At 40.3% G+C, this 12,639-nt stretch overlaps 1 protein-coding gene across 5 annotated transcripts in view; it reads right to left on the bottom strand.

Annotated features, from left to right (window-relative positions):
* USP6NL (USP6 N-terminal like) overlaps positions 1 to 12,639 on the bottom strand; it is a 124,470-nt gene that overhangs the window by 87,251 nt on the left and 24,580 nt on the right. The window lies entirely within an intron of this gene.

Here is a 12,639-nt window from a genome sequence, read left to right on the forward strand (position 1 = left end):
AGCTTAAAGGAAAACTCATAGAGGCAAAATATGGATGCAAAACAACTGCACATTGAATAGGATGAAGAAAAAATAGGAAAGAAATGGAGAATAGGCTATACCCTAAGTGTGAAGGGTGTATGAACAGTAAATAACAGCAAAACACACAACTGAGACTTAGCAGCACAAAAATAATACAAATAAGGTATAAATTAGCTTATTTTAAAAAACTTTATAGCCACCTTTTAGGTAACACCAAGTTTTAGGATATAAGGATATGACACAGGGAAGTGCCATATTTACAAGCCACTGGAATGATGTGACCATCAGATGCATCTGCTTGGTGAACACTTCAGGACAAGCAAGGCAAATTTCTTATTTATTCTTACACATCAGAGGTAACTATTCCTCAGTGAAACTGGGATGTCATTACTGGTCCAGTATCAGACAGTTCCCTGATACATCATTCAGCCAGCAGCATTTTAAGTTCAAGCTTCTTAGCTCATATAAATAGAATACCAAATATTTACAGCTTTTCACATGGGACTGCAGGATTTAGCCAAATTTTAATTGAAGGGCTTTTTATATTTGGCTCAGAATGAAAAAGAATGCTTGGGAAACAAGTTCATCTGCAGGTTTTTTTAACTGTGGAGGAAAAAAATAATTTAAAATTATAAAATAGCTGCAATAGTTTTCATGTTATAGCCATTTTTAATGTCTTTGTATTAAAATAAATTATTCCCAAATAAGAAGCTCTAAGTTGTTTGTTTTTTTTTTTTAGTTTTTAATTGGAAACAAAAGTTTTTCCACTAATCAGAAATCTATTAACTCAACTGATGATAGATAAAAGGCACGTAAAAATAGGTTTGAGAGGAAAAAATAAAAAATACCACAGAAAAGTTGTTTTAAATGTAAAAGGAATCAGAAATTGCCAAGGCAGCTCAGTCAAATAAACAAAGCCCAGACCAAACTATTAAATAGCAATTCAACAGCAGCAGGAATGATTCAGATATGTCACATAAATTTTGTGTCCCTTGTCCACCTGCAACCACCTCACATTCAAGTGCATTCTCATTAGCCTTATTTGATTATCTCCTCTCCAAGCTCCCCATATCATGAAATTATATCACAGCTAGGGTGCAAGGGATAATTTGTTGATTTTTCCTAATGGTAGCAATGACTTTAGATTCTAACACTTACCAGCCAAAATTGCTCCGAAACTGGCCTGCCAGTCAATACTGTTTCAAAACCAATTATACAAAGCTTATTAACTACTTTTTTTTTATTTTTTTAACACAGACAGATTTTACCTAGGAGTACATTAAGAGAGTAGAAAGGAAAAGACAGGAGGATGTAATTCAGATATCCAGTCCTGGATTTACAGTGCTTGTTGACCACATCACTGCTCTTTGTCTCCTGCTCTGGGCAGAGCTGGTAAACAGGATCATGTGAGTGCAATGACAGAAAAGCCCAGCTGCTGAATTTGCTCCTGCTGCCATCACTGGCAGCTCCAGCGAAGAACTCACAGGAACAGAGCTGCAAAGTTGAAGTTTGTGCACATCCTCAGCATTGCTGTAGAGGGTTAACCCTTGGCTGGCTGCCAGGTGCCCACTGACCTGCTCTCACTCCTCCTACTTAACTGGGAGAAAACAAAAGAAAAAGCTCATGGATCAAGATAAACAGGGAGACCACTCACCAATTACACTCATGAGAAAAACCTACTTGGCTTGGGAAAACTAATTTACTGGCAATTAAAAACAGTACAGGTCAGCCCATAACACTTGGGTTTTGCTGCTCCTAAATCCTGACACTCTTCCCATGCTCCAGCACAGGGTCCCTCCAAAGGGATGCAATCCTTCACAAGCTGTTCCAGAGGGGCCTTTCCCACAAGCTGCTGTTCCTGTCAGAAAATCTGTTCCTGGTGTGGGCTCCTCTTCCAGGGCCATGGTTTCTGCCAGGATCCTGCTTCAGCAAGGGCTCTCCAGGGGCTGCAGGTGGATCTCTGCTCCCTCCATGGACCTCCATGGGCTGCAGGGGCACCATGAGCTGCCTCACCATGGTCTTCCCCAGAGCTGCCAGTGACTCTGCTCTGGTGCTGAAACACATCATCCTGCTCCTCTACTACTGGCCTTGGGGCCTGCAGAGTTAATTCCCACTATATTTTTATCTCTCTCTTCTTCACAACTGCTGCACATTTCTGAACTATCTTATCTCAGAGGTGTCACCAGCTTCAGTGGTGAGCTCAGCTTTGGCCCAGGATGGGCCTGTTTTGGAGCAAGCTGTGTCTGGCTGTGTCCAGCCCGGGGCAGACCCTGGACTCTTCTCACCCTGGCCACCTCTGCAGCCCCAGCTACCAAAACCTTGCCAAGTAAGCCCAGGACAGTGGGCAAACAGAAACTCTGCCACTAAGTTAACACTTAATCTCAAAATGCAGAGAACATAAAAACCCAAGTTATAAATGTCAGTCTTCAGTGTTTTAGTGCATAATCCCTCGATCCCCCTCTGCCCCTGAAATATCAAGCCTACCAGAAATTCCATTTATTTCCAAGAAAAACCTCATTAGGCTATTCTATCCAATGCCAAGATCATAAATCTGGGATAAAAGACTACTGATGTTCCACACAATTCTATAAATAACATTTTAGTCTAAATTGGAAGGGCGCTTTGGAGCAAAGCTCCAGCTCATCTCTATTTACTGCTCTCCACTTTGTGCTGGGAAGAGACTTGCAAGTATGCACAGCTGGATTCCTTCCAGGTTCAACTATCTGGGAGATGCACTCCTACCTCCAAGTTATGTTCTACCCAAGGTTTGATCTAGCCTGGCAAAACTGCTGAAATACAGAGGAATGTGGAACTCCCAGCCTCCCTCTGCCCATCCCTGCCAGCATGGACACAGCTCATGAGCCACTGCTGTGTTAAATGCCCAGCCCAGGCCCAGCACAGCTGTCTTTTGATTTGCCTAAGTATATTTGCTCATTCCTCCTTTTAGAGCTTATCTGCACTATTTATAGAATGGCTTTACATTCTTATTAGTTGCCAGACAATGATTTTTAATACATGTTCCATCACTATAAATACTCCTCTGCAAAGCTTTACACATTATGTAAAACAGGCAATTATCACTGCACAGATTAGAAGGTCATTCCAATGCCTATAAACTAAATAGTAGTGGGAACTGGAGTCTGTGTAGCTTATTTTCTTTTTCATCTATAGATTTGGCAAGCTCCAGACTAGCATTCATCCCACGTTTTTCAAAACCTAGCCAGAGTACTAATTCACGGCACAGAATTGACAAAAACATATCTTTGATTTGTGCCATATGTGATCCACACTGCACTCTGTGAACACAACATTTTCTTTTACCCTGTGATGTGACATGGTGGCTTCAAGACTTGATGCAGCTGCAGCATAGATGGGGAAATTTTTCCAAACATTTTAAAAGTCTTTTCAACGTACAGCTGGCATCAGAAAAAGGAAAGGATTAGTCAGGTTTTTTCTTTATAGAAGGAGAAAAATTAGGACACAGAGCAATGGTGCAGCCATTTATACATCACACAGCAAAGTGCAGTGCCTGAAATCAGCAGTGGATTGCACACTGGGGAGCCCTGGAAACATCCCAGGAACACCCAACACTTGAAAGCGATGAGGAATTGTTCCACCAATCCAAACAATGGGCCTTTACATGAAACAGAAAATATTTCTCTAGGAGAGATCACAGCATATTCAAGTTACCAAAGTCCCTTCATTAGCACAAACACTATTTCCTTTTCTATCAGCAAGAGGAAGTCTCAGATCAAGGCAACTTCTCACATTCCAGTTGAGACCTGTGAACTGCATTATAACCATGTCCTTCAGACTCCTGCTATTTCCCACTCAGAAATGAGGTTTAGCAACAAAAGCTTCACTTCCATTCTAACTGTGACAGGAATCAGTAAACCAAATTTATTAATTAAGACTTTGAAGGATTTATTTCTAAAAAGGAAGCCTGAAACTCAGCCTTAATCTCTGTAAGATATTTCTGACTAAATGAAGACAAAAAAGGGTTTGAAGAGTGCCCTGTAGTCAAAATATTTTGGGGGGAAAATTAGCACATAGCAATATGGTGAAACTTGCCTGTTCACACTCATGCTCCTCTCCAAATGTTAGATATTAACCTTGCTTGGTATATTAGGTACATCTCACAAAAAAAAGTCTCATCTAAAAACAAGGAAAAGAAAAACAACCAATTTCCCCCTCAGTTTCCAGGGAATAAAAATATTTCCCAGTCAATAAATGCAGAAAGTTTTGTGTGATCTGATTTGCCCACAAAATTTACAGGACTTTGCTATTTTCTTTTGAAAAAATAACAGGCAGAAAGAAATTTGTCCACTCCATGTTCAGATGTAACTAATGCCTGCAAGGAAGGAAAGGTGCAGCCAACACTTGTACCACATAACATAACATAACATAAATGCTAAGAAAAAGACATTTGATTTTTAATGTCTCCTTTAATAGAAAGCTGTTTTTCAATGATGAATTAAACCACAGGGAAATAAGGAAACTGTTTTTCCTACACTTACACTTCATTGATATCTGCATTAGAATCTGACAGTCCTGTGGCTCATGTGCCATAGGAGTGGAGCATCCAGATTGTGATACTGTTCAGAAAGCAAAACAGTGCCAAACAAAAAATTTCTGTTAAACCAAGAAAAACCAACACACCAAACAAACAACAAAACCAACTAGCACACGCACAGTGGGAAGGGAGGGAAAAATACCAACTGCAGCACACAGCTCTCACTCCCCAAGGATGTACAGTTTCAACTGTGGAATCAGGGTGATACAGAATCACAGAAATTCGAGGTTGGAAGAGACCTTTAAGATCATCGAGTCCAACCCATGTTCTAAAACCTCAACTGGATCATGGCACCAAGTGCCACATCCAGTCTTTTTTTAAACTCTTCGAGGGATGGTGACTCTACCACCTCCCTGGGTAGATGATTCCAGTATTTGATCACTCTTTCTGTAAAATACTTCCTCCTTAATTCTAGCCTGTACCTTTCTGTAAAATACTTCCTCCTTAATTCTAGCCTGTATACCTGGCTTAAAAGCTACAAAACCCCTGAGGTCTTCAGAGCACCCTGGGTCCAAATGAACAGGTCAATCCTATCTTGCAGAGTGATTGCTCTATCACCAATTCCATGTGCAGTGTGCACTTGAGCTGGCAGACAGAACACCTTCAATTGGCCACAATAACCCCCTGCAACGATACAAGCTAGGAACGGTGTGGCTAGACAGTGCTCAGGCAGAAAGGGACCTGGGGGTGCTGTTGACAGTCGGCTGAACATGAGCCAGCAGTGTGCCCAGGTGGCCAAGAAGGCCAATGGCCTCCTGGCCAGTATCAGGAACGGTGTGGCCAGCAGGAGAAGGGAGGTCATTCTGCCCCTGTACTCAGCACTGGTGAGGCCTCACCTGGAGTACTGTGTCCAGTGCTGGGCCCCTCACTTTAGGAGGGACGTTGAGATGCTTGAGCGTGTCCAAAGGAGAGCAGCGAGGCTGGTGAGGGGCTTGGAGGAACGACTGAGGGAGCTGGGGTTGTTCAGCCTGGAGAAAAGGAGACTCAGGGGTGACCTTATCACTCTCTTCAGCTTCCTGAAGGGTGGCTGTGGTGAGCTGGGGGTCGGTCTCTTTCTCCGGGCAACAACAGACAGAACAAGAGGACACAGTCTCAAGCTGCACCAAGGGTGATACAGGCTAGAATTAAGGAGGAAGTATTTTACAGAAAGAGTGGTCAAATACTGGAATCATCTACCCAGGGAGGTGGTGTAGTCACCATCCCTTGAAGAATTTAAAAAGAGACTGGATGTGGCATTTGGTGCCATGATCTAGTTGAGGTGTTAGAACATGGGTTGGACTCGATGATCTTAAAGGTCTCTTCCAACCTAGAATTTCTGTGATTCTGTGATTCAAGCCAGCAGTGGTATTGGGCAAACAAGAACATCCAAAGTGCACAAGCTGAGTATCCTTGAGCTTCTCCATGTGGGCAGAATCTGCTCGTGGGAGCTGTGGCCAGCCAGCCCACACTCACCCTACACCAAAGCCCACCTGTACACACAGAGCCCCTGTGCCAGGTGCCAACATTTATACCCTGCCTGGGGGTGCAGGGTTAAGGGACGGTGACACCTGACACAGGGTCGTGCTCTTCTCCTGGAGAGAAGAGTGTGTAACCAAGGGCCTGCACATTTATTTCCTTTCATTTGTTTGTGTTGACATGTAATAACGCTACAGAAAATAACAGTAGGGGGAAAAACCTGCATCACCTGGGACATGGAGCAGAATCTGTTCCTTGAGAAAATTATTTTCACCAAGGACCTGCCCCCCCCAGGTACTGCTAAAAATGCTTCGTTAGCTGCTTTATTAGCAAGGAGACAACAGCAGTCCTGGGCATCTGTGTACTTATTTTCTCATTTCCACCAAGAATTTAATTAACTGACATTAATTACATTTTCTGTTTGATCTGGAAATTCAGTTCAAATTAACATTTTTATGGATAGTTTAATACTAATGCTGACAGATAATTTCCTTTAAAAGAAACTGCTTGGATTTGCCACCAGTAGGATGAAATAGTGGAAGTTAATCCACTGAAAAACAGTATTTTTATTTGCTGTTAGACAGGATTAACTAAAAAAAAATATTAAAAATTGCTTTGATAGCTGATTAGAGAGGTCTGGATGTTTTCCTTACAAGCTATACCAAAAGATCTAGAAGTTCAACAGGACAAAAAAACTTTGAAGAAGCCAGATAAGATGTCCAGGGAAGTTGTGAATGTCAATATACACCAAAGCACTGTCTAAGCCACCTATAATTACCTGTTGTAGAAAATGTCCAGCTGGGACCCTGTCACTTTGAAATATTCACCACATTTTAAATTACTGAAAACAAACAAGCAATCATATTAGCATTTATCTCTGCACCACTTCTTAATCATATCCACTGCAATTTAACAAAAAAAAAAAAAAACTGTCACCTTTTCAAGCTTTTTAAATAAATTCTGTACCAGCTTCCCAATTGACAAAGATAAGACATCAACACTCATATTTAACACTGAATTCCAAATTCCATAAGTATGAGGATAAAATACTGAAAACTTAAGAACATATTAAAACAAATTAGATTATGGTTCATTGCTTGAAGTGTGTGCATCACAGCAGCACAAGTTTTTCTTCAATGAAAGAAATACACTTGCTTATATAAAATAACTTCAGCATTACCCTTTGACAGTCACAAGAAAAAAATTCTATATGCCTGAAAACAGCAACTGCCATCCCACCAAAATCAAGATTAGAAAAATATGTTCACCTGAGCTATGAAAATGCAAGGCTGAGGATAAGGCTTGTTTTTCTAGATCCTTCAGGCAGAGCTTCCCAGGCTTTTCTCAAAGTCTCCAAACCAATACTAAAATGTCTCAGTTGTAGAATTCCCACACTGAGAGAAGCACAAGAGCCAGTAGAGGAGGAAGGCACAGGATACAAACAGCTTTTGGCCATGTTCAGAGATGCACGCTTGAGATCTTGGCTCTACTGCAAACACAGGGGACAAATGCCTCAGGCAATGCAGAATCTTGGTCTCAGCTGGAGCATCACTGAAACCAGAAAGCCAAATATACTCATCCCACCAGCTCAAAATCATGTAACTCATTCATCTTCCCAAATGTTAATCAAAAACTTGAGTGGATCATTAATTGTCCTCTTCTTTCAAGGAACCAACAAATCCACCTTGTTCTCAGTTGGTCTTTTCACCCAGCTGCAGGTGCCTCCTGCTGCAGTGAAACCAGGACAGGGTTTGCAGATCCCCACACACAGCAAGGCAGATCAGCTGCAGTGATGCAAGAACAGCTGTGCTGATGTACACAGAACTGAATTTCTGTCCCATCCAGCAAAAACATCACAGCAAACCTTTTGTGCTCTTCCCAATTAACACTGCAGCATCATTCCCTACTCTTCCTCCTTGTTCAAGCCTACTTGTATAGGAATATTTTATGCTACAAATAAGAACCTTAAAATTGTATTTTGGGATTATTGAGAATATTACAGTTGACAGTTCATGGGTTTAGGGTCACAGCTTCCCAAAAATAACCCCAAAACATACTAGAATAACAAGTCACAGTAGGAAGCTGAGGATGAGCTGCCTTTGCTGGGCTTACCTGCTTGTAAATTAGCTCACTTCAGGTAACCAACATGACTGCAGAAGGACAGAACAAGTAGTGAGTGCTTCTTTCCTCTGTAGTTCCTCCACAGCTAAATGAATTCTAGCTGTTTGTACTAATTTTGTTATGCCACAGACCAATTCCCAAGATACAACATCTACAGACTGTGTTTAATGATGCTACCTACCTAATAACCAAATACACAGACACTAAAATAAGCCATTAACAGCTACATATGGTGAGGCAGCACCAGGACCTTTCTTAATCACTGCAGCTGGCATCACACAAAGGAGAAGAATAAAATCTCAAATGAAGTAGAAAGGCAATAAAATGTCAGGATAATAAATGCAGTGTAACCCATGAAAGTTATTATTATTTAAGGTGAGACATACCAAATGGCAGCCACAGAAGGAGAATCTATTAGGTAAAAACACTCTGGATACACACTGTGTGTCCAGCTGTGCAGTGACCCAGCTGTGTTATTAATTGTGTCTGGATCATCCTGAGGTGAATTCCTCACACTCCAGCAGAAGGAAATCCCACCAGCATTTCCATTAGCCCCAGCCAGTGGCACCACTGAAGGAAGCTTGTCCCATGGATTCTGTCACATGCCACTGCTGGCTCCTCCTTGGAACTGCAGCAGCAGTGGATTATTTGTATTAGCAGGTGGATTAGTTACTCTGCTCAAGGTTACAGCAGCCCATCAGGAATGAGAAGTTCAGTGTCCCTCTCCAAACCACTGCAGGGCACACACACACACAGGTGAGGCACTGGGGGGATCTGAACTGGGATGGAAAGGCCAAGTGAGCAACAGAGGCAAGGCAGGAGGAGTCATTTCTGCCAGCATTCATTAGTTGTGAAACCACAGCTGAAACTTCAGCACAAATAATGGCAGAATTGTTGAAATACAGTTAAATGCTGTCACACTGCTGGAAACTTTGTCACAGTAAATTGTGAATTGAAGCTGTGTATCTGTACTGATGAGCTGCAGACTACAATAACTTATCTTGGCTCCTGTGGGCAGAATTTCATATTTATAGACCAAAAAAAAAAAAAAATTACCTCTCTGCTTGCTGCTCACTGAAGAGCTCATTAATTTTTATTAACTTGGCTCTTCTGGCCAGTGTCCTTTAAAGTAACTCAAGTATAGGTATGTGAATCTAGAGAAACCTTTACTTCTAATCCAGCATTTATCAGTTCAAATACTCAACATGGATTATAACAGTATTGTATGAAAAAGTAAGACATTCAGGTAACCCTGGAACTTCCCATGAGAGGCAAAACTCTCAGCCCTCCTTGCAAAGATGCTACAACAAACAGAAAAATCAAGGGATTGAAGAAAGTTTCTCATATTTTAGTAGATGCCTCAATGGAATGCATTTGATTTGAGCAGGCTTTTCCTCTATTATCACCAAAGGTAAACAGAAAACACCACGACTACTTGATGTGGGACCTTGATTTTATTTTCTCCATCTTGCAACTAACCAACTTAATCCATGCCCAGAGAAACAACCAAACAAACTGCTTAATTCTTGTCAAGTCTAAGTGTGAAATACAAGGTACCACCACAGCACTGTCTGCACTGAATCCAGGCAGTAACTTCCCAATTTATGGCTGGAGAATTTAAGCCCAGTTATCCTTGGCTGGCCCAACATTTACACACCTCATAGGCCCAAACACTGCAGTGACAAACATATTCTTCCTCTTGCATTCTTAATAAAAATAGTATTAAACTGAAGTTTCCTCTCAGGTTTCTCTCTCTCACACTGAAACACTGCATCCCTTTTTAATTCTGTGATTTCAGTTTAGTTGTCCCATCTGCTAGAAGTGTTTTAATACAACGTCTCTTTTTATATCCTAACATCAAGGTGATGTTGCCAATTAAGTTCTGCTGTAGCCATCTGTAAGAGGAGGAAGGGAGGAAGAAGTAAACATGACTATTTCTTCAGTAATTTTATATAACCTGGATTTCAACCAAGATTTTAGTGATGGAAAAGAAGAAAATAATTAGTAGATTTATACTCTACATGGATTTCTCTAGGACAAATAACATTTGAACTATTTTTAAAATTCAGAAAGGTTTTAGAACTCATAAAATGTTTGGCTTCAAATCAGAACACTTGTCAAGAGAATTTTATATTGCCATGATTTATCATTTTGTTAAAAGCAGAGTTTTGATTTCATAAATAAAATAATGGCAACCTCTTAAATTTCTTTACAACTTCATGTTCACCTTCAGACTTACAGGGCATATAAAATGTTATTCCTCTGACAATAAATGACCAGTGGCAATTTTTTTCTCTAACAAATCTGGTATTACCTAAACATGTTAGAGTCTGGAGCTTCCCAAAGACTAAACCCATAAAAACCAAACAACAAACTCTACACACTCAGCATCACTGCAATTGCAAGACTATGGAACACAATTATAGGACTTTTTTTTCCCTGAAAATATTGAATAATTCAATTTTTAAATAGCACAAGATTTAAAAAAGTATGGAAATGTGAGACATTATAAATCAAAATTGACTGTTTAGCTCACTTCACTAAGGAAGACTCAGAGGCCCACGGAAGGATTTTCTGATGTCAGCCTCAGCAGCCAAAGCCTGAAGACAAAACCAGAACCACAGGTCCTGCACTGGGACACAAGGTGGACACTCATGCTCACACTGCCTGACTCTTTGTGGGATTTAGTCTTGTAAAGCACCTATTTATCAACCTCTTCTGATACAGAAAATTAAATTTCATTTAACCTGTGGCATAGGTCACGGCCACAATGAAAACAGACTGGTCCACAAAAAACCAAAATTAGACTCCACAACTCTGTCAGGCTCTTCAGCTACCCCATTAAATCTACATTTCATGAAGCATTAGTAATGGGGTTTTTTTAAATGGCATTCTGCAGGAATTTCTTCTGCAGGGATTGAATGTTCATCTCCACAGTAGCTGTGCTTACTGCAGGCCTTATAACAAGCTTGTGATGTTGAATGATGGATGCAAAAAGACACTCTTGGCTATTAACTGTGCTTCTAAGCCTCAGTCTGAAAATAAATCTTGAGAAAATTGGAAGGCAGAAGAATCCTTTCCCCCTTCAACTTTATGTACTATTTATAAAAACAGTTACTTGGTTAGGACCTCCAGTCTTAAAGAAGTTTTTAACTTGATACTACATATGAAATATTCAATTAACACACCGTGTTCCTTTGTAACATTTAGCTCCCAAGAAATTATATTTAATAAAAACACTTTTAAAGGGAAAGAGAAGGATGGACCTGAGGAGTGAGATTTACAATCTTTACAGTTTAGTAACACCAATGTGAAAACATTTTGGTAAACACTTCACACATCATCCCCCATGTCTCAATTGATTCACCTCACATTCACAGTAGGCTTCCTAGCAACTCTTTCTTTACAAGTCCATTTTTCTATTTACTGAGAACAATACTGAGAATGAGTCATTTCTGCAGAATACAGCCCTTCATGTACACCAGATGCTTAATGTTGCACACTGTGAAGAAAAAAACCTAATGTCTACTCAAATTACTGTATCGATCACCAAAACCTGTCAGCATTTTGCATCTTGTGTAAATGTTTTCTTAAGAATATTTGAATGTTTTTTAATGTTAAGATCTTAATATTGCTCACCAAAATGCATCATCAGGTTCTGTAGGAGGTAACCCCTAATTAGCTCAGTTAGTAGCAGCTTGAGAATACCACCCAAACAATGACCAAAATTAATGTCATTCACTAAGGGAGCAAAACAAACAGAAAAAAACCCTGAAAGCTTTAAAACTGAGAAAGAGCATTTCCTTGTGTTTTGCAGAGCTCTCCTTTCAATTCCATTGAGTATGTTCTTATAAATCAGTATTTTTATGGCTTTTGGTGTTACATCTTTTCAAGCAGTTCTTACAGTAGTTCTGTAAAAATCCTGCCTAGTGAGGTACATGCAGAGCAGACAAGCAGAGCTTCTGTCCCTTCGTCCTCCTCTGGAAGCAGCACAAATCAAAAATGAACAGTGAACAGTGCTGAACTCAAGTAATTCACTGGGATCAAACTGTACAGCTCTTGGGGGGAGTTCAACCAATCAGTGCAAAATCTAAGGAATTCATTAGGAAGCTTACCTTTTTTTCTTCCAGAATAAGGGGGCAACAGCCGAGCCCGGCTCTACCTTCACTGCTTTTGTTTGCTTACAGAGGTGTTTCATTACCTGACTTGTTACAATTAGAGCAGCCTGATGTTATTTGGTTTGAAATAGAGGTATTGCCTACAGCCACACATCACACTTAAGGGCAGAACAGAAAAATGACACAGTAACATGCAGATGCTGTAAATTCTAAATTATTCACAACCTATTCAATATCAAATAAACCAGTCCTAGCAAATTAATTCTAGTAATTAGTAATCTAGGAATTTTTAAGTTATCCCTACAAATTATTTACCTCCTCTACAAACCAAATATTTAGCAGTTGTAAATA

This window comes from Zonotrichia albicollis, chromosome 4 (genome assembly GCF_047830755.1).
Source record: "Zonotrichia albicollis isolate bZonAlb1 chromosome 4, bZonAlb1.hap1, whole genome shotgun sequence".
In the NCBI taxonomy this organism is placed as follows: Eukaryota; Metazoa; Chordata; class Aves; order Passeriformes; family Passerellidae; genus Zonotrichia; species Zonotrichia albicollis.